Here is a 27,632-nt window from a genome sequence, read left to right as displayed (position 1 = left end):
ATTCTAATGCAATACAATTTTCTTTTAAAATTGAAGGTGAAGGAACACTTGGTGTCTCATATTAAGGATTCCCACTTACACAGGATTTTATAATTCACAAGGTACTTTTTCCACATTTGATCATTTGGCCCTTGCAACAACCCTTTGCAGTCCATAAAAACTGAGTCTTTTTTGTGATCCATTCTCCCGATGCAAATATTAAGCTCGGATTGTTTAGCAGGTGAGGAGTGAGGCAGACTTGCAGAATACAGGTTCCTCATTTGTGAAAAAAACTTCTCTGCTTTTCAGAAATCAGGTGGTGAGATCTATATCGATTTCTTTCCATTATTGACTCTGAAAATGTGCAGAACTGAATGTAATAGTTACAGTAATTTTCTCAACCCTTGTACACTTATCTCCCCTTTTCTTAATGGTTTCTCTTACCATTCTTTTAATCCACGTTTTATGCACAAATTAATTAATTTTAGAAGTAGATGGGATATAAGATATTAACAATCACCAGCCTTTCCTAACTTATTCAGCCCTCTTCACTCCCACCTCTGGTAAAACTGACCAATTCCACAATAGAGATGAGGGTACTGCACTGGTGGCATGGAGGCAGTGGGTGTTGTGAGGCCTGTACTTCTCCATGCGAAGACACGCCTGTCTTGGTCAGATCAAGGAAGTCCTCATCCTATCCGTTCTTTAAAAGGAGGAAAGGCCTGGAGTGTCTCATCTTTAAGAAACAACTTCTAATAAGTGGAAGAAAAAGTTTTGGATAAAAATTTAAAGTACAGCAAATATATTGCCCTGAATAAAATTTGACAACTGTTTAAAACTCCACAAGTCCTTTCTAAACACGTTAGAAACTGGATGCCTGAAGTCTTAGAAATGAAAAGTTACTAAATGAGATTTTGGAAAATAAGAAACTGCCTTAGCTATGTTTTGATTTGTGAAATGTGTAGCACTTGCCCTCTCTACTTAGGGCAGAAAGTTGTGTGACCTTCAGGCAAGCAGAATCTAAAGAGTCAAGAATGTCCCACCAATCTGTGTTGTTGTTCCCCAGGTATCCATATATCTTGGCTTAAAGCATCCAGTGATTTTCCAGATACAGTTGTTGAAGGAATTCTTTGAGGGATCTAGCCACTGCAAGGTAGGTTGGGAGTGGGGAATCATTTTTCTCTTGCACTCAGAGTGTTCCATTGGCTGAACTCAACTGAAAGCCAGCATTTAAGTGAGTCTTAATGATACGTTTCTCAGAGGTTAGTCCTCAGAATATCAAGCAGAGCAGAAAACGGCAAAAGAATGGATCTAAACCACCAAATAGAGCAACACTGCGGAAGTATTCAACTGTTAATATTGATTCTTAGAGCTCTTTATTTATTAAGGCTCTTGCTACTTTTTCATCACACCTACTTTTTCATTTTGTGATAATTTATCTTGGCCTTTGAAAAGGCCTAGGGTTATTCTGTAAATTACTAGTTTTTTCTGTTATTTGTTTTTTTATAAGTCTTAGTTGCTTTGGACTATAAGGTCCTGGAAACATCCTGTACCTCCCAATCACTTACCTCTCAAGTTATTTTGCACAGTCAGACAGGCTCTGCTAACAGTACTTCTGTGTATGTAACAATCAAGGTGTTATCTTGGATCAGAAGATGATATGCACATTGATTGTATTATATGGCAAGAGCAGGAAGAACACAGATTTCCTGTTTCCCATGCCTTCTTTTATTGCTGAACACACAGAAGAATCTCCTGCACTTATTCTCGATGGGGTTTTCCTGCATAAAGCTGATGAAGCTTCCCAACCTGACAAGGCTTTACTATACTACCAGCAGTAATGGTTTTCTCAGTGAGTTGTAGGGTTATGATTATACTTTTGCCTCTGTTCTCATAGTTATTCTTGCTGTTTCCTTTCCTATGTAACAGGTCTGTGAGAGTCCTTCTTCTTCAGCTATAGATGACATGCAAAATGTCTGAGTGGCTGCAACACTCAGCAGCTCACTTTATTATTTTTTAACTTTATTTTACTGTGGTAAGAACACTTAACATGAGATTTATCCTCAATTTTAAGTGTATAACACATTATTGTTGACTGTACAATATTGCACAGAAGATCTCTAGAGCTTATTCATCTTGTTTAACTGAAATGGGGAGTTAATAATCAACAGGTATAAAGTTTCAGTTCAGCAGCTCATTTTAAACCAAGCCCACGTTCCCCTGATAACAATGTTTGGTGGTAAAGGCAATAAAAACTTCAGCTTTTTTGGTTCCAAGTCATATTGTCTCAAGTGGAGCAAGACACAGAAAAGCAGTCTTGTTGACACAGTAAATCTGAGAGAGCTGACAAGATGAGATAATGGCTTCTAGAACTGAAGCACGCAGGCTGGGGTTAAGAACATGGCTCTAGGCTCCAAATGAATCAGAGTACCCATAGAATACCAAAGCAGAGCCTGGTTGTTTTGACAGGGCAAACAAGAAAGACTGTGTTTTGGTTTGCAAAATAGTGCCTAGATGCTGACCTGTGGTACACTGTAACTCAGGTTTAGGGCGACAAAACTAATTCGGGGCCATGAGCCTTAGGGGACTGGGTTAACTGAGGTACACCTTGCCTAGAAATCAGACAACATTAAATACACAGGGTACAATCATTTTAAATTTTTACCAGATGCTATTAGATGGATTCACATTGCTTTCTTTTTTTTTTTTTGCAGTATGCGGGCCTCTCACTGTTGTGGCCTCTCCCCTTGTGGAGCACTGGCTCCGGACGCGCAGGCTCAGCGGCCATGGCTCACGGGCCCAGCCAATGTGGGATCTTCCCGGACTGGGGCACGAACCCGTGTCCCCTGCATCGGCAGGCGGACTCTCAACCACTGTACCACCAGGGAAGCCCCACATTGCTTTCTTAATTTATATTTCTTTCACCATGAGTAAAGCTGCCTGATAAAATAAAGGATGCCCAGTTAAAATTGAATTTCTGTTAACAACAAATAATTTTTAGTGTAAGTATGGTCCTTGTAATGTTTGGAACATATTTGTACTGAAGAAGAAGTATACATTGTTTATTTGAAGTTCAAGTCTAACTAAGCATCCTGTATTTTTATTTGCTAAATCTGGCAACACTAATTATGAGTGGCATTAAGCATCTCTTTATATGTTTCTTGTTCATTTGTATATGTTTTCCTGAGAACTGCCTGTTAATGTCCTTTGACCATTTTTCTTTTAGGTTATTGGTGTTTAATACAGATTAGTAAAAAAAAAAAAACTGTCCTTTACATGCCATATAAGGTACAGCATTATTTTCTAATTTTAACTTTGTGTATGGTGTTTTTGCCAAAAAGTTTTATACTTTTAATTACAGGATATATTATTCTTTTCTCATGTGGTAGCAGGGGTTCTCTCATGCTTAAGAAGGTCTTCCCAACTCTGATATGTGTATGTGTGTGTGTATATGTGTGTCTATGTATGTGTAAAATGGTCCCTCAAAGATGTCCACGTCCTAATTCCCAGAACCTGTAAATATGTTAGAGTTCATGGCAAAAGGGGAATTAAGGCTGCTATTCAGTTGACTTTAAAATGGGTAGGTTAGCCTGAATTATCCAGCTGAGCCCAATGAAATCACAGGTGTCCTTAAAAACTGTAAGAGGGAGGCAGATAGGGAGGTCAGAGACAGATGTAACTACAGAAGAATGGTCAGAGAGATGCAACGGTGCTGACTTTGAAGATAGAGGAAGATGACTATGAACCAAAGAATGCAGGTAGACTCCAGAAACTGGAAAAGGCAAGGAAATGGGTTTTCCCCTAAAGCTTTCAAAATGGAATGCAGTCCTGCAGACACCTTGATTTTAGCCCCATAAGACCCATTTTCAGACTTCTGACTTCCAGAACTGTAATATAATTAATTTATGCTGTTTTAAGTCTCCAAGTTTGTGGTAACTTGTTATAGCAGCAATAGAAAGCCAATACACCATGTAATCTTCTAAACCTTTTAAAAAAAGTGTTTAGATACCCTCTTCCCATCCTTACTTTATCCATAGCTGGCTGATTGTCCTAACTGAAACAAAGCATGCTCCTATCTTACTATTCCATCTACAAAGAATGCTCTTACCATAAGATATTTGTCATGGTGTGCTCTTCCCTTCAGATGGTGGCACAAAGGTCACGTTGCAAAGAGGGTTTCCCTGGGTGCTCTATTAAAATATTCTATATAATATCCTCCTTCCACCCTCAGTTAACCTCTGTTCCTACCCCAATTTTTATTTTTCAAACACTGATCACCATCTGCCATATTACATATATATATATGTTTATAATTTTGTGTATCTCCAACCTCCAACCACTAGCATATGCATTCCATAAGAGCTGGTGCCTCATATTCACTGCTGTCCCAAAACTTAGAAAGCAATAGACACTCAGTACAAATTTGCTGGGTGAACTAAGTATTACTCTATGTTTAAATTAGTTAAACCGAAGGGGTTTCTCCAATATTTCCAGATTACTTTCTTTACATATTATAGAGTATATTCTCATGTGCAAGGAATCAAAATGAAAAATAAATAGTAAATATAAATAAGACACTATTCTGTGTCTAGAGGTGGAGACAAGTAACCTATAGGCAGATTTTTTGAGGATGGGGGACCTTGAACTCCCTACCGTTGTTATAGAAATCAAAGACTTCAGGTACCTGACGCTTTAAGGGAAAGTTGTGCTGTGTGTGGCTTGAAAAAGTAGCCCCTCCCAATATCCTAATATTCTTCAAAAAACAGAAATAATCTAATAAAGAGGTTAACCAATTTGCACAGAGATTAAGTAGACACCTAAGAGGAAAGTTCTATAATTCTTATCCCTCACTTTCTGAGGTTCAATATTACATGAACTCTCTGGTTGACTGCACTGATATTTACTGAGATTCATTGGAAAGAAAGGATTCCAAGACTTCTAAATTAGATCTCACCATGAGTCTAGAAGTTGTCTAGGTGGTGACCAGGGATGACCCAAGAACTATGGGGCAGGATGAGGCATAGCTAAACATATAAGCATGAATCAAAAGAACTAAGACTTTAAATAAACCTAAACATGTTAGAGAAATCCAGATCCTTGTGGAAACAACAAAGGTGAAAACTTGGTAGACTAAAATGCGTTTTCTCAGTTCTCTCTCTCCCTGACATTTGAAAGCAAAAATGATGTCTTTGGATTCAACAACTACCCCTGGGTTACTAGGTATTAAAATGGGAGTAAGGGGAATGAGATCAAAGGAGAAACTATGGGATTTCTGCTAACATGGGATGGTAGATACTTAGAAGAAAAAAGATTTGATTGATTTGTACCCAAAGTTGATGAAAATAGATCATATTGATTATTTATGAATTATTTTTGCTGATTATATCTTAATCATCTGATTATGTGCCTTCCCCACTAGCTTGTGAATATTTTGAGAAGTCTTGTGTTTTATTCATCTCCATGCCAGTTCTTGAATGGTACCTGGCATATAATAACACATAGTTTCCACTCAGTGTAGCTTTGATCGATGAATAGATTAATTAATTCAGCAAAACATTCAGATGAAGGGGATGAATTTTAATGAGTTTGCCAAGCCATTATATTTTTTTCTCATTTAGGATGACCTTTGAATCTCAACAGCAAAAATGAAAATTAACAGGAAAGAAGAAGAGAATGACTTCATTGAACCAATATGTATTGAGCTGTGCTAAGTGATTTGGGAAATACTAAAATAAAGAAAACATGCTCCCTAGCAATATGAAAAAATATAATTATACCAGAATATTCTGTTTTAATGGTTAAAATATTCTATTTTTTTTAAATTCAAATACTTTGGTCAAATAATAGTCTCCTTATATCTGTAGAGTTTTTGTTCAAACGATTTGTAAAGCATACAAACTTTGAAATGAACGGCAAATATGTTTCTGTACTTATATTTCTTTTTACTAAATGTTCTTTAGTGGATAGAGTCCATTTTGGTGACTATACCTACCATTTGACATAAAATGACTTACCTTTTAAAATAAATGCACATGGTGTTAAAGTATACCTTGTGCTAACTCTGTACTTTTGTGATTCATAACATATTTTTGGAGTTAAAATATTCCTGGAATAATCTAATAGTACATTTTCCCCCATTTAGTACTTTTTTGTTTAATTTATATCTCAATGTTAATTGACATTAAAAAGGACATTTTAAGATTTAACAAACATGACATTTTCCCAAAAGAAATAAAAGCCTAAATAATTCAAGCATGCGTCACAGTTTCTTTTCAGCATGTATAACATAGACAGCTAGAGCCAACTTTGGTATCTAAATAATAATGACCTAAAAATTCAACCTCTAAATGTGAATGATCTTACCTCTAAAATATGAGCACACAGTGTGAGATACCATTAGAATGCTCAGGTAGAAGATATTTTATCATGCCAACTGAACTAAAAATTTAACCAGTGAGAGTTGAGACAATTCATTTTATCAAAAATACTTGTAAAGTTATAAAAAAATTGTCTATAGGATGACATAGGGAGGAATGCAATGACACTCTTGGATTTCTCCAGAATAAGAGTTTCAACTGAATGGCCTGCAGAAGTGGGAGATATATAAAACATTGGATGTTGTTTTGTGAAGAGTTTGGTAAAGTTAGAAACAGTATTTAATATTCCCCTTATGGTGCCTAGTTGAGTGCATCTCACCAGACCACAGAACTGATTTAATGGTTGTTAGACAGGTTTTTAAGCAGAGTAGAAATCTCTGGCATAGAAGAAGGGAAATACATCACTTTAGTAAGTAGAAACAGAATGTGTTAGATCAGTGAAATCAGAAACATGTACAGGTGAGATATTGGAGAACAGCAGATAAGAAAAGGAAATGGAGGTAACAGAGTATTTGAACTCTTACAATCATAGGAGTAAGGTGAGTCAAGAACACAGTTGAGTTTGACTGAATTAAGCAGAAGTTATAACTGAGACTGAACTGCACGGACCCCATTTCTAGTTGCCCTAGTTATATCCTGCTCCCTTTATATTTATAATATAATGAAAACCAAGTTTATTCAAATGAAGTAAATAGTAATCAGAAAGTCAATCAGTAATCAGAGTAAAATATGATCCAGTCAGCTCCACATTCAGGGAAACACTAGAAAGGAATCTGGTAGGGGTCTTGTTCAATAGGTAAATTATAAGATCATATAGAGACAGATTTAAATTGTACATAAAAGGAATTGCACTGAACCTGCATACAAGAGCTTATTTTAGATACCACACTGTTGTATCACTCAACTGATTTTATCTTAGTCAATATCAATAAACTAAATATTTCATGAGTCCATGTCATCATATCCCTTCCACTCTTGGCCACTGCTGCCTAGGAGGAAACCCTAGCACTGACAGAAGTCAGAGCTCCTTGCCTTGATGTGGTAGCTTTTGTGAAGTAGTTTGGATTGCTAGTAATTATGGAAGCTTGCTTCTTTGATTGGACTCCATGGTGTTTGATGCTACAAAAGAGGATTAATCCCATCCTAAGGGGATAGGATAGGGAGACGGGGAGTCAAAAATGTTTTAAAAATTCTTCATGTCAAATATTTCAATATGCGTTGGGGCAATTTTTGCTACAGAGATCGACAGTATTGCTTATAGCATTTTCTTTACAGTTCCTTTTATTTTCCAGATACATACCTCTCAGAACCCTCAGTTAAGGAAGGCTTTTCTAAGGGAGACTGCTTTTTGCAGTTTTACAGCTGCACTGACAGGCACAAAAAGAAGTTTAGTGACAAGGTCAGGCGATGAATCAGAGAGCACCAAGGGTCCTGGGTACCATCAGATCTTGTCAGTGTAACCACTTTGCTTGTAAATCACCCTGTTTTGTACTGGAAAAGACCTGGCAATATTTGCTTAAGGATACATTTTGAAATTATCTTTTTCTTAGGCAATGCAGTCACATGGATGTTTTTTGTAACACTCTACCAGTATCTCCTAACCTTTGAGCTATTTAAAAGCCAGTCATGCATCATTCTCACAGAAAAGCCACTTAGGCATTTTTGTGTATGTGGCAACAGGCTAGTTGGCTATTTGGAAATTTAGCATGTGCCACACACTCAAATGTTTGCAAAGAATTATTTCTAGAGTTATTTAGAATAATTCTCCAGTATATACATTGCTAAATACAAGAATATACTTCTCTAAGGAAAGCATGTTAATATTAATTCATTGAGCTCCATTTCAGATAGGCCAGGCAAGGATGAATTAAAAACCAATAAGACATGGCCCTCAGCCTCAGAGAGTTTATAGACTGACAAGACTGACATACAAGGAAGCAAACATAAGAGTTTAAGGTACTACTGGAACATGGGTGGGTGTGGTCCCTTCCTTAGCGTTCCACATTGTGAGACTAAGCAGTCCAGGAAAGATTCCACATGGACTAGTGCATTAGGGAATGGTCAGGATGATGTGTAGTAGTCATAACTAGAAACTGCATGTGACAATCAATGTAAATATGCTGCAGAAGAAAGTATGATATATAGACTTCATGGTGTTCAGCAAATTCCTTCAATATTCTGAGATTTTAAAAAACCAGAAATATGAAAGAAAATAAATATCTCCAAAGTCCCATCCAACAATGTTATTCTAATCTAAAAGATTTGTAGAGTTACAAACTGAGAATTCTCAGTGATCTGAAATAGCTAAATGCTTAGGCATAGTAGTTGAGATTGGTGAATAGTATATGGAATTGGTTGAAAGTGAAAACTATATTTATTGGAATGGTTTCCATTTTGAAATTTTTCATTAGAATGCAAAGCCAATAACTTCTTTTATTTGGGATCCATCCAGTTTTACTGATCCCCAAATAAATCTAAGTGAATAAATGTAAGCTAATTTTAAATTGATATCCCTTCAAAACCTTAAAATTCAAATAATTCTGAAGTCTTTTTCTACAAAATAGAATTCTTATACTGTGATTACAAGAATCCTCACTAATAAAATCACTACACTTTCTACTAAAGGTACTGATTATTTTTTCAAGATAGTTCTTGAGTTCCTTCCAGGCCAGCAGTGTCAACAGCAATGGGCCACAATGACTTTCAATTTAACATATTCCTTTGTTTAACTCCAATGATACTTTACACTTGAATAGATATGACATACCTTCTGGTAATATTTATATGAATATAAGATATTAAATAATATGTAACATTTCAAACTTCTTTTACTGAACTGTTTCCATGGGAACCAAAGGCATGTACTGAAAATTAAAACATGTTCTTTTTCTTATTGGCTAGGTATGAGGCCTTTTCTTAGAGATTCTGCTGCACAAGAGCTAAAATCACTAACTTTATTAATTATAGACATTAATTGCCTAAATGAATTTCTTAAAGGTCAAGGGAGGAAACATAAAATGTATTTTAGGGAATTTGACTTTAAACAACCTTTATAAAAGGCCAAATCAAAAATTCTAAATTACCATCAATATAAAATGTCTGCAGATGTTTTAATTTTAATTATAACACATAGATCAAGAATTAAGGAGACTCATTCTAAATGAAACTACACAATAGATTTCAGGCTAATTTTGTAACTGTTTACAGTTGCCTACCAAGAGGAATAAACTATTTTAATAGATTATTCTAGCAAGATTGCCTAAATGGCATTCTGATAGTGGGGAACAGAAAGAATTCCATCCTGTCCTAGAAGAGATTACTGTATTTTTTTTCTTTCCTTTTTTTCTTCCTATCTTCCTCACAGATAAAGTTCTACTAAGATTCTAATATCATGTCAAGCATATTAGAGGAATATAAAATGCCCTGCCTTCAGGGAGTCTACAATCTAGTGACAGAGTCTTACAAGGTAACAGGAAATTATAATAGTGGATGCTATTTGTGCTTTTCAAGGCATGATTTATCTCTTGGATTCCTCTTTGAATCGTGCATCTCAACACTCAGCATGGTGCCTGGCACTAGGAGATACTCAATATATTTAAGATATGTTGACAAATGGTTTAGGAATTAATATATGAAGTCTTTAGTCACTAAACTAATACTATATATGGTTAAGTATAAAATTAAGCAGTAAAAATAGGAAATATTACACAGGTTCAAAAAAGATAAGCCACTGAGTGCTAGAGAAGTTAAAAAGAAAAGGTTTTCACAGAAGTGGTTAGATGCTAGCTAGATTACAAAGGACAGGCAGGATTTTATTGAAGGGGACATATTTTAAATATTTTTTCTAATAATAATAATACAACTTATTTCTAGTGAAAACATGGGAAACTAGACACACATGCTTCTTCTCTCTAACCCCTCACAAAATCTCATTAAGATGTATTAAAATCTTTACTGGTTTCTTTTTGCTGCCACAAACTTAGTGGCCTAAAACAACACATGTTTATTTTATTATAGTTTTGGAGGTCAAAACTCTAAAATCAGGGTGTCAGCAGTGTTATTTCTGGAAGCTTCAGGGAAGAATCCTTTTCCTTACCTTTTTCATCTTCTGGAGGCTGCACTCCCTGGCTCATGGCCCTTTCTTCATTTCACTTCAACCTAGTTCTTCTATTCTCACATCTAAGACTAATGAATCTGATTCTCCTGCCTCCCTTTTATAGGGACTCTTGTGATTACATTGGGTCCACCAGGATAACCCCGGAAAATTTCCTATCTCAAGGTCCTTAATATAGTCAATCTGCAAAGTCTGTTTTACCATGTAAGGAAACATAGTCACATGTTCCAGGGAATAGTACATGGACACCCCCTAGGCCCCAAAGATGCACGTCCATCTCACTTGCAAACTACATTCATCATATATCAAGGTCCACAAAAGTCTCAACTCATTACAGCATCAACTCAAGTCCAAAATCTCATCAAACTGTCTCCATCATATCATCAAAAGTTACAGATCTCATAACTGAAATCCCCTAATTTGGTATGGGTGAGACTCAGTATATTCTATACTGGAGCAAAATCCCTCTCCATCTGTGAACCTCTGAAACTCAAGAAACAGGTCATCTGATCCCAAAATACAATGACGGGGGCAGGTATAGGATAACAGCTATACATATTTCTGTTCAAAATGGGAGAAAGTAAAAGGAAAAAAGGAGTTACTGGTACCAAGAAAATTTAAAATCCAATCCAGAATACACTAGGGAATAATCCTCTTTGGCTCCCAGCTCCTCCCTCTGAGCCCATGGCTCCACCCTCAGGGCCCTCCACTCTGCCTTTGAAATCATCCTTCCATTTTATGAACCACAGCATGTGTTTTCAGTTAAGCAGTTTTACCAGCAATGCTTCTTATTTGTAGATTTTGGGGAGTCTGTTAGCCTTCTTTTATTTCATCTTTTCTCTGTCTCTTTCAGTACAGATGGCAGTATTTCTTCTGATATAACGTTTACAAAAAACGTGAGTCTGCCATGTATATCAAAAGGATACACTCCATTAGAGAGGAAGCCACTCCAAAGCTCTTTCCTAGGTAATCCCATATCTCTTTTCAGCTCAGCTCCGCTGAAATGGCTGAGGGGGTCCATGAATCACATGAGTAATCTTTTCAAAGATCCCTCTGAGTAAATACTCTGCTCTCTTGTTCCTTTCGAGGCAGCATTAGCAAAACGTTGTCGAGCCACACCCTTTGTTTTCTCTCCAGGTATGATTTCCTGGTACTGAATCTCCTCATTTTAGCTACTTTTATAATCTGGATAGGTTGAAAATTTCACAAATCATCAAGTTCTGGTTCCTTTTTTGTATAATAGTCCTTCCCTCAATCTGTCTCTTTTCTCTTGCATTTTATTATAAGCAGCAAGAAAAAACTAGCCTGCAACTTCAACACTTTGCTTGGAAATCTCAGCTAAATATCCAAGTTCACTGCTCACAAGTTCCGCTTTCCACGTACCTGTAGGGCACAGTTCAGCAAAGCTTTCTGCAATGATATAACAAGGGTCCCCTTTTTTCCAGTTTCCAATAACATGTTCACCATTTCCTTCTGAGACCTTAGCAGCAGCGTTTTTTATAAACATCTACATTTCTACCAACATTCTGCTCATGATAATTTAGGTATTCTCTAAGGCAGCATGTTTTCTTTACTATATTCCTTCTGAGTCCTCACCAGCAACACTATTAATGCCCACATTTCTAACAGTCTCTTCAAGGTAATCTAGGCTTTTCTTATCATGCTCGTCAAAATCCTTCCAGCCTCTGCCAATTACTCAGTTCCAAACCCATTTCTACATATTTAGATATTTGTTACAAAACCCCACAGTTGGTAGCACAATCCATATTAGTTTCCTATTGCTGCTGTAACAAATTACCACACTTGTGTAGCTTAAAGCAACACAAATTTACTCTCTTACAGTTCCTTTTCTTGGACTTTTTCAGCTTCTAGAGGAGGTCTGCATTCCTTGGCTCATGGCCCCTTTGTTTCATCATTCTAACCTCTTGCTTCCATCCTCACATCTCTAACTAATAACTCTGATCCTCCCGTCTCCCTTTTATAAGGACTATTGTGATTACATTGGGCTCACCTAGATAATCCAGGGTAATCTCCCAATCTCAAAATGCTTAATTTAATCACATCTGCAAAGTCCCTTTTAACATGGAAGATTATATATATATACAGGTTTCAGGGATTCGGATGTGGATATCTTTGAGGGGGAGTTATTATTCTGCCTACTACAGCCTGTAAGGCATAAACCCATAAAGATAAAACAAACAGGAAAGAAGAAAACAGATGAGAGAGTAACTTTGTTTTCAAAGACAGGAGCATGATAGTTCATTTACAAGGACAGAGGAGGCTAGAATTAAGGGCCAGTAAAGGAAGACTGATGAAAAAAGAACAATTCATCTCGAAGTACCCCTGAGGGCCTCAATGCTTACGGATAAAGTCATTAGTTAATGCAGAAAGTGAAAGTAAGTTGTGTGGATATTACCAGAAATTAGCTCCTCTCCTACCTTGTCAGGCAGGTGACCCCTAACTTCTTAGAGAAATTAAATCTGAGAATCTCTCAACTTGGAGATGCCAAGTGAAGAAGAAAACATGAATGAGACAGACCTAAAGGAGAATTACGTAGAAGTTAAATTATTAAACTTGTGGCCTCATCCTCTATCTTTGCTCCTAGAATACAGGCAGCCAGGCATAGGCATCCTTAATCAGGTAACTGAAGAATTCTTCTCTGAAGCCACTGAATAGCCAGGAAGAAGACTTTCAGATACTAAATATTTTCAACCTTGCATTCTATACCAATCCGACTATCAATCAAGTGGAAGACAGAATGAACACTTTCAGACATGGGAAGACTCAAAAATTTGTATACTGTGTACTCTAATTGAGAAAGGCACTGGAGGATGTATTTCAGAGAACAAAAGAATAAGCTGAGAGAAGACACGACACTCAAAATATAGGAAATCCAAGCCTGGGGAATGGTGAAGGGAACTCCCAGAATAACCGCTTATGAAGCAGGCATAGGAACAACCAATCCAGGTTATAAAAGGGGAAACTGAAACCTCTGGGAGGAAAATCTCTAAGTTTAAAAAATATGGAAATTTATGGGTTACATGATGTTTTGGAACATTTGGAGAAATTATTAATAGATGTTTTACAGATATGTTGGAGTATTGGGAGAAAAATGGAAGAACAGGTACTTAAAAGACAATCAAATAATGCAGAACAAGGAGGAGATTATTAATTTCAGGACAAATGAAGTGTTTTAAGAGAAAGTAAGTGTAGTCAGTGTTACCAAGGCTGTTGCCTCAGAACCATACCCTTGCCCCTTCCTCCAGGTAAACTTGCAGAAAACCAAAACTAACCATATCCTCTAGCTGTGTTAACATCGCAGGAACAAGAGTCTAACGACAAGAAAACTGGTGCAAGCTGATTCAGCTCCAAAAGTAGGACAAAGGTTGCCCTGCAGCTCATTACCATCTCATTACAATAGTAAGTTCTCCACCCATCCACACCATGATGGTTCAACCAGCTTCCAACCCAGATGCCAAAGGACCATAAAAGGGCAGAAAAGAGTTGGCACCCGAGTACCAGGAAGAACTCCACCTTTTCCTAGAAAACCAATACATATGCCTCCCCCTCATTAACATTGCCTTAAAAAATCTTGACTTGATCGCCCCCTGAAGAGAAGTTGATTTGTGAACTAAGTTCCCACTTCTACATTCTCTGGCCATTGAATAAAACTCCCGCTGTTTCAGCCTCAGCATTGGTTTCCTTATTGGCTGTGTGAATCCGAATGGAAAAAAACCTCCCTGAACTGAGCCAGAGGGGTTTCGGTTCAGCAAGGGGCTCAAGACGGGGGCCTCGAGTTGGGCTAGGGCCCAAGTAGGGGTCCACGAAACTAATTCATTAACAACTGTTCAAAGTATGGTCCAGCATTAAACAATATTTACATCAGTATTAATGCAAATGTTGAATACAGTTGTCTTTCCTTATCTGGGGGTTCCACATCTGTGACCACTGATCAAAAATATTTTTTAAAAATTTCCAGAAAGTTCCAAAAAGCTGGCAGCTATATACATAGAATTTATATTGTACTTACAACTATTTACATAGTATTTACATTGTATTAGATATTATAAGTATCCTAGAGAGGGTTTAGAGTATAAGGGAGGATGTGTATAGGTTAAATGCAAATACCACACCATTTTATATAAAAGACTTGAGCATCTGCAGATTTTGGTTTCCTCACTGTGTGTGTGTGGGGGGGGTCTTGGAATGAATCCCACCTGTGGATACCAAGGGGCAACTGTACTTATTTCATAGCAACAACAAAAAACTATGATATAACCACATGAGGAAATTGGCTTGGCAAAGCAGGGAGGACTGTAATATAAAAAGATAAATCTTCAACTATCATAATGTTTTCAATAGTCAGTAGATAATGTCTGAAACTGATGAATCCAAAAAGAGCAATGTATGTACATTACTTACAAATATGGCAGTTAATACCAGTTGAAACAGCTACAATAATTGAATTGATTGCCTCTCAAGAGCAGAACTAAGGGACAGGGAGGGGTGGGACAGATGAAGACAGATTCTTACTATAAGCCTTTTTGTTTTTTATCTTTTAAAACTATGTGCATGTACAACTGGTAAAATATAAATTAATTCACACTTTAAATAATATTCATAATTTAAACAATAAAGGACTATACAAATAATGTGAAATCCCCTGCCAATACTCTTTCCAATTTCAATTAGCCAGAATATTTTATTATATCTGTAAGTTCTAGCATAATGTGTGACTCATATTATTAGTTAAATGATCTATGGGTATTGTGCTAAATACAAAGTCTGCTATTATTTAGCAAACTTGTATGGAACTTACTCTTTACTAGGCTCTGCTCTGAGCACTTCTATATATATTATTTCATTTCATTTTCATAACAACCCTCAAGGTAGTTACATATAGTATATCATTAATTAGTGTATAAATCCATCTGGGTAAGTAACATTATTCTCATTTTGAAGATCAGGAAACAGAGGCAGCAATACCCCAAATTATATAGTTGTTAAACCACTTAGGGAATGAAACCCAAGTTTCCTTGATTACAATGTCTTTGCTGAGCACTAGATAACATGGTATTTATTAAGCAACTAGCATGAATTCTGGCTTATAGATGGTGCTCAATGAATAATGTATATGAATATTAATCTACATAAAGAATTTCATGATATTTTTATAAAAGCCTCCTCCCTGTGTATAGTAAAGGGTTAAATTTGTTACAGTGAATAAACAAAATTTAAAACTTTAACAGTGTATCTGGTTCTATATTTGATATAAAAAATTCTCCCTTGTTTTATAGGTACTTATTTGCATTTGTCATAGATGCAATTTCTACATAAAATCTATATGCCTTAAACATATCTTTACTTGGTATCTTACTGTATGTCCATTTAAAAGAATGAGGTAAACCATCTATATTCTGATTTAGAAATTTCAAAAGCAGAATTAAATGCAGAAAAATACATATAATAAGGTCCCATTTTTATAGTAAAAATGGTGTGTGTGTGTATGTGTAATATATGCTTAAATATACATAGAAGATTTCTAAAAGATTATACAAGACGATGGTAAGCATTTGTCTCCAGGTAAGGGGGACGGAGATATCAGGAAGGCAGGAAGGGAGACTGACATTTCACCTTATACCCTTCTTTATTGTTTCAATTTTTATTACGATCATGTATTACTTGTATAACTGAATAGAGCTAACTAATTAAAAAACAACTTTTTATTACATTTAATAAATAATTAGAAGATTTTTGTGGCTACTTTAGAGCTTTTGTATTTCCAACCTTATAAAACACAGTGCTAGGCAGCCAGAATATACTCAATATAGTATTTAATAAGTATTTGCTTAATGAAGAAAATATGAGTTCTGCTTGCAAGATATCAGATAGGGAAAAAAAAATCCAAAGGGACTATTTTGTTTTGCTCCCATTAACAATTTATTTTAAAACAGAATATCTGTTTCTCACTTGCCAAAATTAGTAGTTACCCAACAATGTGGCCTATTAATGACTAGTGAACAATAAAGAGAGTACAGAATCGCTAATGTTTAATAACAAGATTAAAAACCTAAATCAAAATGAAACTTATGGGAACAGTAATAACAGTGATTTGATTTTTGAGAAACCCCCAGGCAAAGCTGAAAGAAAATTAAATATTAAAAGAAGACAGCACAGAAAGACCTTTGTAAAGGTCTTTATAAACCATGGTTTATAAAATTTAGCTCTTTATTATCTCAACAGAACAGATTCATACATTTATTTGAAAGATTTTTTAAAGTGGCATGGTTTATAATAAGTAAAAGATAATGAACAACTATTTCAAAGACAGAATAAAAATGCAGTTGATTTTAAACCAACATAAATAGAAATGGGTCAAAAATCTTGTTGAAATACTTGTTAGTTTCATTGGCCTCTCTTCCTAACAAATAACTGGACATTCATATCTCCTTGCTTTTGTGGAAGGATATGGAGAAAAATACTTTAGGGACGATAACTGAAATTCTTCAATAAAAAGCAACTGAGCAATGACTATTAGCTTTCACTCATTTTTATTAGCTATAGACACGTTCTGAATGTCCTTACTGATTGACTGTATGCATTGAATATATTATGAATGTTAAGGATTTAGACACATTGAAGAATCAAGTTGTATTAATTATTGTAGAGGAACCATAGTTCCTCTCGTTTATTTATTTGTATATTCAACGAAGATTTATAAAAGATGTAGTATCTGCCAAGCACTATGGTAGATGATGGGAATATAAAAATAAGTAAGACTTCCCGTCTTCAATGAGCTTAGAATCAAATAATAAACTTACTGTCTACACATGTGATGCCATAAAAGAAAAAAGTACTGGAAAATATAGAACCACATAGAAAAACATTTCGTTCTGCCTTACTGGAGAGGAAGTGGAATTATAGAAGGCTTCTAGAGATGATACCATATAAATGCTCTTCCTATCAATATTTCTAAATTTTCTAAACTTGCCACTCTAGTGTGATATAATTTTTCCTTTTTCAGAATACAAATCTTATTTTAGAACAGTTTTAGATTTAAAGAAAAACTGCAAAGATAGTACACAGTTCCCATACACCCCATGCTCAGTTCCCCCTACTATTAACATCTACATTAGTATGCTTCATTTCTTGTAACTAATGAACCAATACCAAATCATTATTAGTACCTTATTCAGATCTCCTTAGTTTTTATCTAATCACTTTTTCTGTTCCAGAATCCCCTCTGGGATACCACATTACATTTAGACATCATGTCTCCTTAGGCTCATCTTGCCCTGACAGTTTCCCAGAACTCCCTTGTGTTTCATGACCTTGATAGTTTTGAAGAGTAGTGGTCAGTTATTCGGTAGAATGACTCTCTATTGAGATTTGTCTGATATCTTCCTCAAGATTTGGCTGGGGTTATGTGTTTTTGTAAGACCAGAGAAGTAAAGAGCCATTCTCATCACATCATATCCACAGTATATACTATTAATATAACTTACTACAGTTAGTACTGGCTTTGATCACCTGGCCTAGTAGTGTTTGTCAGGATTCTCCATGGTAAAATTACTCTTCTTTTTCCCTTTCTATACAGTCCTCTGAGGAAAAGACATGATGCACAGCCCACACTTAGAGAGTGGGAAGTTACATCCCACTTCCTTGAAGGCAGAGGATCTATGTAAATTTGTTGGAATTATTCTGCTTGGGAGATTTGTCTATTCATTCCATTTATTTATTCAACCATTTATACCAGTATGGAGTCATGGATATTTAATAATAATTATTATTAATTTATTAACATTATAATCCAATATTACTTTATTTACTTCACTGGTCAAATATTCCAGCTTTAGCCATTGGTAGCTCTTTCAATTTTTTCCTAGTGTCCCTTGAATATAACCCCAACATGGTGGGATATTTTAAGAACTTAATTTCTGGAGCTACAAGATGGCCCAGATTCGTCTTATGCATTTCCTGCTTCAGTCTTAGAATCAGCCATTTCTCTAAGGGCCCTTTTCGTGGACAATGCCATTAGAAACCAAGATCAGGGCACTAAATATGCTCATTGCTCCTGGGATGTCATTGCTTCTAGGCCATCTCAGAAAGCAGTGCAATAAAATACATGTCTGCATACTAGTTTAGCCTTTTCCAGAATGCCATATAGTTGGAATCACAATATGTAGCCTTTTTAGACTTGCTCCTTTCACCTAGCAACATGCATTTAAAATTTATCCATTATCCAAGGCAACCTACAGATTCAATGCAATCCCTATCAAAATACCAATGGCATTTCTCACAGAACTAGAACAAAAAATTTTAAAATTTGTACTGAAACACAAAAGACCCCAAATAGGCAAAACAATCTTGAGAAAAAAGAACAGAGCTGGAAGAATCATGCTCCCTGACTTCATTCTATACTTCATTCTATACTATATGCTGCACTAATACAGAAATATAGATCAATGGAACAGCACAGAAAACCCAGAAATAAACCCACACACCTATGGCCAAAGGAGGTAAGAATATACAATGGAGAAAAGACAGCTTCTTCAATAAGTGGTGCTGGGAAAACTGGACAGTTAAATGTAAAAGAATGAAATTAGAACATTCTCTAACACCATACACAAAAATAAACTCATAATGGATTAACGACCTAAATGTAAGACCAGATGCGATAAAACTCCTAGAGGAAAACATAGGCAGAACACTCTTTGCCATAAATCACAGCAAGATCTTTTTGGATCCCATCTCCTAAAGTTAAGGAAATAAAAGCAAAAATAAACAAATGGGACCTAATTAAACTTAAAAGCTTTTGCACAGCAAAGGAAACCATAAACAAAATGAAAATACAACCTACAGAATGCGAGAAAATATTTGCAAACAATGCTACTGACAAGGGATTAATTTCCAAAATATACAAACAGCCCATACAGCTCAATATGAAAAAAAAACACAACAAACAAACCAATAAAAAAAATGAGCAGAAGACCTAAATAGGCATTTCTCCAAAGAAGACATATAGATGGCCAACAGGCACATGAAAAGATGATCATCATCACTAATTATTAGAAAAATGCAAATCAAAACTACAGTGAAGGGCTTCCCTGGTGGCACAGTGGTTGAGAGTCCGCCTGCCGATGCAGGAGACGTGGGTTCGTGCCCCAGTCCGGGAGGATCCCACATGCCATGGAGTGGCTGGGCCCATGAGCCATGGCCACTGAGCCTGCACGTCCAGAGCCTGTGCTCTGCAGCGGGAGAGGCCACAACAGTGAGAGGCCCACGTACCGCAAAAAAAAAAAAGAAAAACTACAGTGAAGTATCACCTCACACCTGTCAGAATGACCATCATTAAAATATCTACAAATAACAAATGCTGGAGAGGGTGTAGAGAAAAGGGAACCCTCCTACACTGTTGTGGGAATGTAAACTGGTGCAGTCACTATGGGGAATCATATGGAGGTTCCTTAAGAAACCAAAGACAGAGCTACCATATAATCCAGCAATCCCACTCCTGGGCATATATCCAGAGAAAACTCTAATTCAAAAAAATACAAGCACCCCAATGTTCATAGCAACACTATTTACAATAGCCAAGATATGGAAGCAACCTAAATGTCCACTGACAGATGAATAGATAAAGAAGAGATGGTGTATATATACAGTGGAATACTATTCAGCCATTAAAAAATGGCATCTAGAATGGTGAATCCTTTCCAGAAAGTTTTCAATTTACTTTGCTCAAATCTATCAGAGGAATCACTATGTATGGCAGCTACAGCTTTACAAAATGTAATTTTTAAATAATAAGACCTGAAAGTCGAAATAATTTCTTGATCCATGGGCTGCAGAACAGATGTCGTGCTAGCAGTCATGAAAACACCATTAATCTCATTGTACATCTCCATCGCAGCTCTTGGGTGACCCGGTGCTTTTTCAGCAAGCAGTAATATTCTGAAAGGAATCTTTTTTTTCTGATCAGTAGGTCTCAACAGTGGGCTTAAAATATTTAGTAGACCACGTTGTCAACAGATGTGCTGTCATTCAGGCTTTGTTGTTCCATTTATAAAGCACAGGAAGAGTAGATTTAGCATAATTCTTAAGGGCCCTAGGATTTTCAGAATGGTAAGTGAGCACTGGCTTCAACTGAAAGTCACCAGCTACATTAGCTCTGAACAGGAGAGTCAGCCTGTCTTTTGAAGCTTTGAAGTCAGGCATTGATTTCTCCTACCTAGCTATGAAAGTCCTAGATGGCATCTTCTTCCAATAGAAGGCTGTTTTATCTCTATTGAAAATCTGTTGTTTAGTGTAGCCACCTTCATTAATGATCTTAGCTAGATCTTCTGGATAACTTGCTGCAGCTTCTACATCAGTACTTGCTGCTTCACCGGGCACTTTTGGTGTTATGGATACTGTTTCTTTCCTCAAACGTCATGAAACAACCTCTGTGAGCTTCAGACTTTTCTTCTGCAGTTTCCTCACCTCTCTCAGCCTTCATAGAATTGAAGAGAGTTAGGGCCTTGCTCTGGATTAGGCTTTGGCTTAAGGGAATATTGTGGCTGGTTTGATCTTCTATCCAGACCAGTAAAACTTTCTCCATATCGGCAATAAGGCTGTTTTGCTTTCTTATCATTCATGTGTTCACTGGAGTAGCACTTTTAATTTCCTTCAAGAACTTTTCCTTTGCATTCAAAATTTGGCTAACTGGCTCAAGAGGCCTAGCTTTTGGCCCACCTCAACTTTCAACATGCCTTTCTCATGAAGCTTAATCATTTTCAGCTTTTGATTTAAAGAGAGAGACATGTGACTCTTCCTTTCACTTGAACACTTAGAGGCCATTGTAGGGTTATTATTTGGCTTAATTTCACTACTCTTGTGTCTCAGGGAATAGGGAGGCCCAAAGAGAGGGAGAGAGATGGGGGAAGGCCCGGTCCACCGAGCAATCAGAACACACACAGCATTTATCGATTAAGTTTGCCATCTTATATCTGCGCAGTTCTTGGCATCCCAAAACAATCACTGATCCCATATCACCATAACAAATATAATAATAATAATGAAGTCTGAAATGTTGTGAGAATTACCAAAATGTGACACAGAGACACAAAGTGAACAAATGCTCTTGGAAAAATGGTGCTGACATACTTGCTTGATGCAGTGTTGCCACAAACCCTCAATTTGTAAAAAAACACAGTATTGTCGAAGCACAATAAACCAAACTGCAATAAAATGAAGTATGTCTGAATCTTCTTTGGTGAGGTGTCTGTTCATATCTTTTACCGATTTTTGAACTGGGTTTTTAAAAATTTTTTATTTTTAAGTTCTCTTTGTATATTTTGGATACTAGTCCTTTATGTTTTGCAAATAGTCCTCCCAGCCTGCGGCTTCTCTTTTCATTGTCTTAGCAGTGTCTTTCACAGTGCAGATGTTTTTAAATTTTAATTAAGTCCTACTTATAATTTCTTTCTTTGTGGATTATGCTTTTGCTGTCATATCAGAAAGTCATCACCAAACCCAAGGTCATGTAGATCTTTACCTACGTTATTTTCTAGGTGTTTTATAGTTTACATTTTACATTTAGGTCTATCATCTATTTTGAGTTAATTTTTGTGAAAGGTATAAGATGTATGTCTAGATTCTTTTATTTATTTTTTGCATGTAGATGTGCAGTTGTTCCAACAGTATTTGTTGAAAAGACTACCCTTTCTCCACCGAATTGATTTTGCTCCTTTGTCAAAGATAAGTTGATTATATCTGTGTGGTTCTACTTCTGGGCTCTCCATTCTGATCCATTGACCTATTCTTTCACCAGTACCACACTGTCTTGATTACTGTAGCGTTATACAGTCTTAAAGCTGTGTACTGTCAATCCTCTGACTTTGATATTCTTCAATATTGTGTTGGCGATTCTAGGTCTTTTACCTTTCCTTACAAACTTTAGAATCAGTTTGTCAATAACCACAAGTAACTTGCTCTGATTTTTGAGGGGATTGCATTGACTCTATAGATCATATGGGAAGAACTGACATCTTAACAATATTGAGTCTTCCTATTCATGAACATGAAATATTTCTCTATAGATCTTCTTTGATTTCTTTCATGAGAGGTTTGTAGGTTCCTTACATAGATCTGATATATATATATTGTTCCACTTTTTTTCATGCCATTGTAAATGGCGTGTTTTTAAGTTCCAATTGTACATTGCTGGTATATAGGAAGACAATTCACTTTTGTATATTAACCTTGTACCCTACAAACTTGCTTAAAATTTGCTTACTAATTCCAGAAGATTTTTGTTGTTGATTCTTGGGGATTTTTTTTAAAAAGATGATCATGTAACCTGCAATCAAAGACAGTTTTCTTTTTTCCTTTCAATATGTATACCTTTTATCTCTCTTTCTTGTCTTATTGTATTACTTAAGACTTCTCGTATCATGTTGAACAGGAGTGGTGAGAGGGGATGCACTCACCTTGTTCCCAATCCTAGGGAAAAAGCGTCTAGTTTCTCACCATTAAGTATGATGTTAGCTATACGTTCTTTGTAGGTCTTTTTTTATCAAGTTGAGGAATTTCCCCTCTATCCCTAGTTTGCTGCGAGTTTTTATCATGAATGGGGGCTGTATTTTGTCAAATGCTTTTTCTGCACTTACTGATATGATCATATGACTTTTCATCTTTAGCCTGTTGATTAGATTAATTGAATTTTGAATGGTGAACCAGCCTTGCATACCTGGAATAAATCCCACTTGGTCATGGGGGGTATAATTCTTTTTACATCTTGTCAGATTCTATTTTCTAATATTTTGATGAGGGTTTTTGCATTTTTGTTCTCAAGAGATATTGGCCTATAGTTTTCCTTTATTATAATACCTTTGTCTTTTCTTAGTATGAGGTAAACGTTGACCTCCAGAATGAGTCAGGAAGTATTCCCTCTGCTTCTGTTTTCTGGAAGAGATTTCTGAAGACAACTGGTATAATTTCCTTAAATGCTTGGTAGAAATTACCAGTAAACCCATTTTGTCCTGTGCTCTGTTATGGGAGATCTATTCAGATCATCTATATCTTTTGTGTGAATGTTGGTAGATTGTGTCTTTCAAGGGATAAGTTCATTTCATCTAGGTTATATATTTGTGAGCACAGAATTGGTCATAATATTCCCTTTAATATCCATGACATTAGCAGTGATGCCTCTCCTTCATTATGATATTAGTAATTTGTATCTTCTCTCTCTTTATTATACTGTCTAGAGGTGTCTCAATTTTATCGATCATTTCAAAGAACCAGATTTTGTTTTTGCTGATTTTCTCTACTGATTCGCTGTTTCTAATTTCATTTATTTCTGCTCTAATTCTTACTATTTATTTTCATCTGTTTACTTTGGATTTAACTTGCTCTTCTTTTTTCTAGTTTCTTAAGGTGGATGTTTAGATGACTGATTTTAGATCTTTCTTCTTTTCTAATATATGCATTCAGCACTCTGTATTTCTCTCTAAGTTTGATAAGTTGTGTTTTCATTTTCATTTAGTTCAAAATTTTTTTGTTTTATCTTGAGGTTTGTTCTTTAACCCATGTGTTATTTCAGAGCGTGTTCTTTGATCTCCAAATATTTGAGGATTTTCCAGTTATTTTTCTGTTATTGAATTCCAGATTAATTCCATTATGGTCTGAGAACATACTTCGTGTGATTTCTATTCTTTTAAATTTGTTAAGGTATGTTTTATAGCCCAAAATTTCATCTATCTTGGTGTATGTTTCATGTGAACTTGACTAGAATGTGTATTCTGCTGTTAATGTAGGGAGTATTCTATACATGTTAATTAATCAAGTTAACTGATGATACAGTTCAGGTCAACTATACCCTTACTGATTTTCTGCCTGCTGAATCTGTGAATTATTCACAGAGATGTGTTGATGTCTCCAACTCTAATAGTAGATTTGTCTACTTCTACTTTCAGTTCCATCAGTTTTTCCTCATGTAATTTTGATGCTCTGTTTTTAGGTGAATATGCATTTAGGATTGTGATGTCTTCATGAAGAATTGACTTCTTATCATTACATAATATCCCTCCTTATCCCTGATTTTTTTGGTGTATGTTGAAATCTTCTTTGTCTGAAATTAATACAACCATTCCTGCTTTCTTTCTTTTAGTGTTAGCATGGTATAGCTTTCTCCTTCACTTTACATTTAACATATCTAAAAGTCTTTATATTTAAAATGGGTATCTTATAGGCAACATTTGGTTGGGTTTTGTTGTTTTAATCCACTCTGACAATTTATATGTTTTTGACAGACATACCTTTAGACCATTCACATTTAAATATAGTATTGATATAGTTGTAGAAATATATTCCATATTTATGGCCATTGTTTTCTTCATTGCATGTGTTCTTTATTTGTTTTCTCCTCTTTTACTGAGTTCTCCTGGGGATTTTAATTGCATTTTATATGATTCCATTTTATCTCTTCTATTAGCCTATCAATTATATTTATTTAAAAAATTTTAGTAGTTTCCCTAAAGTCTGAAATACACATTTTTAACTAATCCAAGTCCATCTTCAAATAACACTATACTTCTTCACATTCAGGGCAGGTACTTTATAGCAGAGGATTCCTAATTCTTTACTCTAATACCTTATGGCATTGCTATAATTCATTTCACTTAGCCATACACTATAATCACTCAATACATTGTTACTATTATTACTTTAAAGAAAAAGGTATCTTTTGGATCAACTAAGAATAAAAAATAAGAGATTTTATCTCTCCTTCATATAGTCCTCTCCTGATGCTCTTCCTTTCTTTATGTAAATTCCTGTTTCTGACCTATATAACTTTCTGTTTTCTGAAGAACTCCTTTTAACCTTTCATGCCAGGCAGGTCTGCTCATACAAATTTTCTCAAGTTTTATTGTCTGAGAAATTATTTCTCCTTTTATTTACCCTTTATTTCTCCTTGTTTCACTTTCAATGAAAATTTTTTTCTGGATATAGAATTCTAGATTGGCAGGGTTTTTTTTAACACTATGTATTTCAGTCCACTCTCTATTGCTTGTTTTTGAGGAAAAGTCTTTTGTACTTCTTACACTTGTTTCTCAATATAGAAGGTGTTTCCCCTCTGAATTCTTTCAAGATTTTCTCTTTGTCTTTGTCTTTCTTCAGTTTGAGTATGATATTCTTAGGTGTAGCTTTCTTTTGGTTTTTTGGTATGTAACCTGCTTGGTGTTCTCTGAGCTTCCTAGATCTGTGGTTCAGTGTCTGTCCTTTTGGTAAGTTCTCAACCGTTATTAATTCATTACTTCCTTCTGCTCCTTTTTTTTTTCTAATTACATATATACTATTATATATGTAGTCGATAATAGTATTCCAATTACATATTACTGCACCTTTGAAATTTTCCCATAGTTCTTAGTGTTCTGTTCACTTTTTTTCATTCTTTTCATCATTGCATTACAGTTTGGGGAGCTTCTATTGACATGTTTTCAAGCTCACTAATTCCTTCCTTGGCTATGTCCAGTCTGCTGATGAGACATCAAAGGTTTCTTCATTTCTGTTACTGTGCTTTTGATTTCTAGCATTTCTTTTTGAATCTTTCTTAGAGTTTCCATCTCTGTGCTTATATTAAGCATCTGTTTTTGCATTTTATCCACTTTTCCCATTAGAGCCCTTCTTATATTAATTAGTTAATTTAAGTTCCTAGTGTGATAATTCCAAACTCTATGTCATATCTAAGTATGATTCTGATGCTTACTTTGTCTCTTCAGAGCATGTTTTTTCTTTCCTTTTAGTATTCCTTTTACTCTTTTTGTTGAAAGGTGGCTATGATATATCAGGAATACAAACTGAAATAAACAGACCTTTAGTGTGAGGTTTTATGTTAATCTGGTCAGGATTTAGGCTGTGTTTAAAGTTTCCTATAGATGTAGATTCCAGAGTCTTCAAATTCTTCTACTGTCCTAGTTTTTGTCCTCACTGTTCACTTTTGAGTTCCCCAAGTACTCCTCAAGAGAGTCCACATTTTGAAGCTCTTTCAGCTCCAAACCACAGTTATACTGGAGCCCTGTCAGCGTGGTGGTAAGACGTTGGGTAGCAGAAGAATTCTATAATCTTATGATTAAATCTAAGTTACTGAGAGAGCTTGTATCCCTCGGCTGTAACTTTTAAAAGTATTTCTTAGCTATCATCCCTGCCTTAGGTGTTACAAGAAGGCGAGGGGGGTCTGGAGTGGAAAAATTCCCTTTCCCCAGGTGGGAAAGGGTTAGGTAAAATTTTCCCCTGGAAAGATGGCCTTTGTTATGGATATATCTCAAAATGGTTTCCATTCCCTATTTCCTGCCAGAGCTATGAGGGTATCTTTCTCAGCTCTTAGCCATGTGTCATGGGCTGAATTGTGTCCCCTCTAAAATTCATACGTTGAAGACCTAACACCCAATACCTCAGAATGTGACTGTATTTGGAGATAGGGCCTTAAGTGAGGTAATTAACTGAAAATAAAGCCATTAGGGTGGGCCCTAATCCAATTCGACTGGTGTCCTCAAAAGAAGAGGAGATTAGGACACACAAAGGTATACCAGGGGTGCATTTACACAGAGGAAAGACCATGTGAGGACACAGCCAGAAGGTGGCCATCTGCAAGCCAAGGAAACAGGCCTCGGAGGAAACCAAACCTATGGTACATTGATCTTGGACTTATAGACCCCAGAACTGTGAGAAAATGAATTTCTGTTGTTTAAACTACCCAATCTGTGGTATTTTGTTATGGCAGCCCTAGCAAACTAATACATCACCAGAACCTGATGAGAATTGAAACCACAAAAGTGTGGGGGGAAACATAAGACTGTGGCCTATAGGAGTTTCTCACTCTCATACTGGTACACACTCAGTCTCTACATATTTGTCAAAGTTTCCATTTAACTGTTACCAGTTATAGCTGCAGTGGCTTGTTCCAGGTAAGGAAACATTGGCTATGACTCTTTGGATTCCCCTTGTCCCTCCAGATTTCAGGATGGCAGTTTGCCTTGAGATCTCAGTGCTGTGACGGTTCCAAGAAAATGTATTGATTTTTACTATGTTCAGCTTTTTCTTGTTGTAAGGATGGAGAGACAACTTCCAAGCTCTTTATAGCTTGGAGCTGAAATCAGAAGTCCTGATATTTTTACATAAAC

Source organism: Monodon monoceros, unplaced genomic scaffold, assembly GCF_005190385.1.
Source record: "Monodon monoceros isolate NGI ecotype Baffin Bay Population unplaced genomic scaffold, NGI_Narwhal_1 Super_Scaffold_22, whole genome shotgun sequence".
NCBI classification, from domain to species: Eukaryota; Metazoa; Chordata; class Mammalia; order Artiodactyla; family Monodontidae; genus Monodon; species Monodon monoceros.
Note: the sequence above shows the minus strand (reverse complement) of the source record.